Source organism: Triticum dicoccoides, chromosome 4B (assembly GCF_002162155.2).
Source record: "Triticum dicoccoides isolate Atlit2015 ecotype Zavitan chromosome 4B, WEW_v2.0, whole genome shotgun sequence".
In the NCBI taxonomy this organism is placed as follows: domain Eukaryota; kingdom Viridiplantae; phylum Streptophyta; class Magnoliopsida; order Poales; family Poaceae; genus Triticum; species Triticum dicoccoides.
The window spans coordinates 580,557,005-580,561,507 of NC_041387.1; positions in this window are offsets into that span (position 1 = coordinate 580,557,005).

Genomic DNA, 4,503 nt, shown 5'->3' on the forward strand with positions numbered 1-4,503 from the left:
CGTAATGCATGATCCCATGACTAATTACTTAGTCACATTGAGCTCATTATGATGATGCATTACCGAGTGGGCCAGAGATACCTCTCTGTCACACAGAGTGACAAATCCCAGTCTCGATTCGTGCCAACCCAACAGAGACTTTTGGAGATACCCGTAGTGCACCTTTATAGCCACCCAGTTACGTTGTGACGTTTGGCACACCCAAAGCATTCCTACGGTATCCGGGAGTTGCACAATCTAATGGTCTAAGGAAATGATACTTGACATTAGAAAAGCTTTTAGCAAACAAACTACACGATCTTGTGCTATGGTTAGGATTGGGTCTTGTCCATCACATCATTCCCCTAATGATGTGATCCCGTTATCAATGACATCCAATGTCCATGGTCAGGAAACCATAACCATCTATTGATCAACGAGCTAGTCAACTAGAGGCTCATTAGGGACATGATGTGGTCTATGTATTCACACATGTATTACAGTTTCCAGTTAATACAATTATAGCATGAACAATAGACAATTATCATGACCAAGGAAATATAATAATAACCATTTTATTATTGCCTCTAGGGCATATTTCCAACAGCTCTTAGTGTGGAGCAAGCTAGGGCTGGAAAACGGTCAAGATATGGGTGAAAGCAGGCAGCCCATGTTTTCTTGACCGTCATGATTGAGAACTCCGACTCCCTCATGGTGCGTGGGTGATTGATGTCCACATTCCTAACGCGACCGACAGTATACAAGTGTGAGCATGGGAGATGAAGCAGCAATGGCCTCCTGCAAGAGCAATCACATTGTGTTAACGACACCTTGAAAGCCCGACCTCCATGTTGGCGGCCATTGTTTGTGGTTCCTCCTGGCTCTTTCACTTCGTACTTCCACTCTTCGTTGTCATATAGTATAGCTTCTTCTGAGTCCGCCTTCCGTGATTGAAATACCAACCATTCATCAACCTTGGGTGGGAACTTGTACTTGTACTTGCGTGGGTTCTCACCCGCGATGTGTGCATCCGTTTCCATCGAGTACTTTACAAAGTATGCATTTATCTTGTCAAATGTGTATTGAACTATTGCCATCACGGGTAATCCACGTGCATCTTTGAGCACCCTAGTGAAGCATTCGGCCATATTGCTTGTCATTTGACCGTATCTCCGGCCATCTTCATCAAAAGCACGTGCCCACTTGTTCCGGTATTAAATGTGCCTATTGATAAAGTCTTGACCCCCCGGGATCAAGTTTTTTGTGTGCAAGCAATATGTTGTACAAAGTGGCGAAGCACTTGTCGGAGAAAGCGAGACAACAATCTTGAAGATCATCGGCCAACTCCTTAAGGCCACATGCCCTATAGAAGTTCGAACAAAAGTGCCTCATGCACCATCGATGGTGCAATGGAGCATGCCCGGGAATGTCAATCTCCACCGCGTTAAGAATACCTTGATTCCGATCCGATATGACACAAATTTCCCTCTGAGCGGGTAACACCTTCGTCCTCAAAAGACGCAAAAACCACTCCCAGTTGTCATTGTTCTCCACCTCAACCAAAGCAAATGCCAATGGCAACACCCGGTTATTGGCATCACTTGCTATCGCAACCAACAAGGTGCCCTTGTATTGTCCGGTCAAGAACGTGCCATCAATGGCAATGACCGTCCTACAGTGTTCGAAAGCCCTCACGCATTGCTCGAACGCCCAAAATGCACGGCCAAATACTCGGACTTTCCTTCCTTCATGAACCGTTGTTTGGTGCCCATGAGGCTCGACCACATGAACCATGCCCGGGTTTGTCGCGGCCATGGCTAACAACAACCTAGGGATTCGGTTGTATGCTTCCTCCCAAGTACCATACAACATCTTAAATGCGGCTTGCTTCGCCTTCCATGCCTTGCCGTACTTCACCTTGTAATGAAAGATGGCTTTCACAAGGTCAATGACATGTTGGACGCTCATTGTTGGAAGTGTGGATATTGAGTTAGAGATCCTGTAAGTGATGAACTCGGACGTGAGTTGTTTGTGGTCTTGGGACACAATCTTGCCATCCACCATTTTGCCTTGGCACATGTGACTTGGCACACAACTCACTACGTGCCAAGTGGGACCTCCTTTCCATGGTATTGCACGCACAATCCATGAACATATTTCATCTTCACATGCACATGCAACCGTGTAGCACACATTGACGTCCGATTTCACCACCTTGTGTGGACGATAATGCGTAACCGAGTAGTTGTCGAGCCACATCTTCAATTCCAAGAAGGTTTCGAACTTAGACCCTTTTGCAATCCGGTTCTTGTCATCTCCCAAATCACGGTGAGAGCTTGGCCTAACCCCAGCAGATATAAATTGGCCACCATCTACCATGGCTTCATCCGCGAGACTAACATCCTTGAACAATGTAGTCCGATGATCACGAACGAATACCTTCTCGAAAGCTTCGGCCTCCTTCACCGTGAACCCCCTCCGCATCAACTTGTTCGTCGGGACCATCGTCATCTAAGTCCAATGCATATGCACGGGAAAAAGGGATGTAATGGTCCATTGTCTCTTGCAAATGATATTTGTCGAGATCACCCACATTGTTGTCATGGAGATCAACTTCATTGTCATTGTCCAAATACTCATCATTCTCCTCTTGCAAAGCTTCATCTTGGTTGCTTGTAACCGGGCTCAATGTTGGCCTCACTTCTTGGGTCAAAAGAGGTTCAACAATTTCATCTAGCTTCAAGGGTGGGGGGCTACTACCAACGAAAGGGGAGGGGTTCCGGTTCAATTCCAAATGCAACCTTGAATCAACCTTCTTTGTTGCAAATAACTCAAGAGCCTTGTCTAGTGATTCGGCCACCGTTTCCAAGTTGAAACGCATTGTCTTCCAACGGATGTGCATTCCAATACCTACATTATGCCTTCCCTCCAACTCAACAATATCACTAGGGTCCATCCAATTCAAATATTTCCTCACTTGTTGCAACAGCTCTGCATAGCTAGGACTACTATCAAACACCATGTCAAGCTCATCCGGGTCCGGTTCAATATTGCCTTTCAAGAAGGCGTCTTTGTCCCCATGATGAACAAACACACATGTTCTTCCCATCCCTATAAGCATTCAAAGAACACAAGGTAACATTGCTTCCATGAGTACTAATCCAAGGATACAAACCCTAATATATATATGAAACAACAATCCTAACCCTAACCATAACCCTAACCAAAACCATAACGCTAACCCTAAACCTAACCCTAGCACCAACATAAGAACACCCATAAGAATAACCCTAACATACTAACAAAGCCTAATCATAGGAAATTGGCAAACAAAAATCTCACATCTCCATGCAAATCTCTAGATCCAAACAAAACTAGGGTTTCCCCAAACTAGCAACAAATGAGCAATTTGATAACATTACTTTGATCAAAACAACAGGATCAGAGAAGATTACCTTGAGGGAGGGTTTGACTTCGAAATCCACGGACAAATTATTCAAATTTGCAAGATTTGGGAGAGGATTTGAGAAGGGGAGATAGTGGGAGAGGGGGCAAAGCTCGGGTTGGGAGTGGGTGAGTGTGTGGTGTGGGGGAGTGGGGGCCAGCCGGATAAGTCATAGTGTAGCGCCCAAGCGCTAGGCGCTGCACTTTAAATGTGTGGCACCTAGCTCGGAGGCGCTGCACTGCTGGATGCGGGCCTAGGGCTGCCACGATGGACAGGCGTGCAACGCCCACAAGCTAGGCGCTGCACCGTAGGGTGTGGCGTCGGCGTGGCGGGTGCTACACAAAAGGGTCAGGGGAGTGAAATACTTTCACACCCAGTTCATTATGTGAATTGATTTCATCCAGAGGTCCAAATTGTCAAATTTGCCATCTGTCTTTGCTTAGTGTTCAGCTATTCGTGGAGTGTTCTTTTATGGGTACACAGCAATGAGGATATCCGCTGGATACCTTCTAAAAATTACTCGGCCTATTTACTGGTACACGGTGCCGTCGGGTCTTTGTCGATTGATACGTCTCCAACGTATCTATAATTTTTGATTGTTCCATGCTATTATATTACCCCTTTTGGATATTTATGGGCTTTATTTTACATATTTATATCATTTTTGGGACTAACCTACTAACCGGAGGCCCAGCCCGTATTGTTGTTTTTTTGCCTATTTTAGTATTTCGAAGAAAAGGATATCAAACAGAGTCCAAACGGAATGAAACCTTCAGGAGCGTGATTTTTGGAACGAACGTGATCCAGAGGACTTGGAGTGCAAGTCAAGAAGCAATCGAGGTGGCCAGGAGATAGGAGGGCACGCCCACCCCTCCTGGGCGCGCCCTTGTCTTCTGCGCCCCACGAGCGGCCACTGACATACTTCTTCCTCCTATATATACCTACGTACCCCGAAAACATCTAGGGAGCCAACTAAAACCTAATTCCACCGTTGTAACCTTCTATATCCATGAGATCCCATCTTGGAGCCTTCGCCGGCGCTCCGCCGGAGGGGCAATCGACCACGGATGGCTTCTACA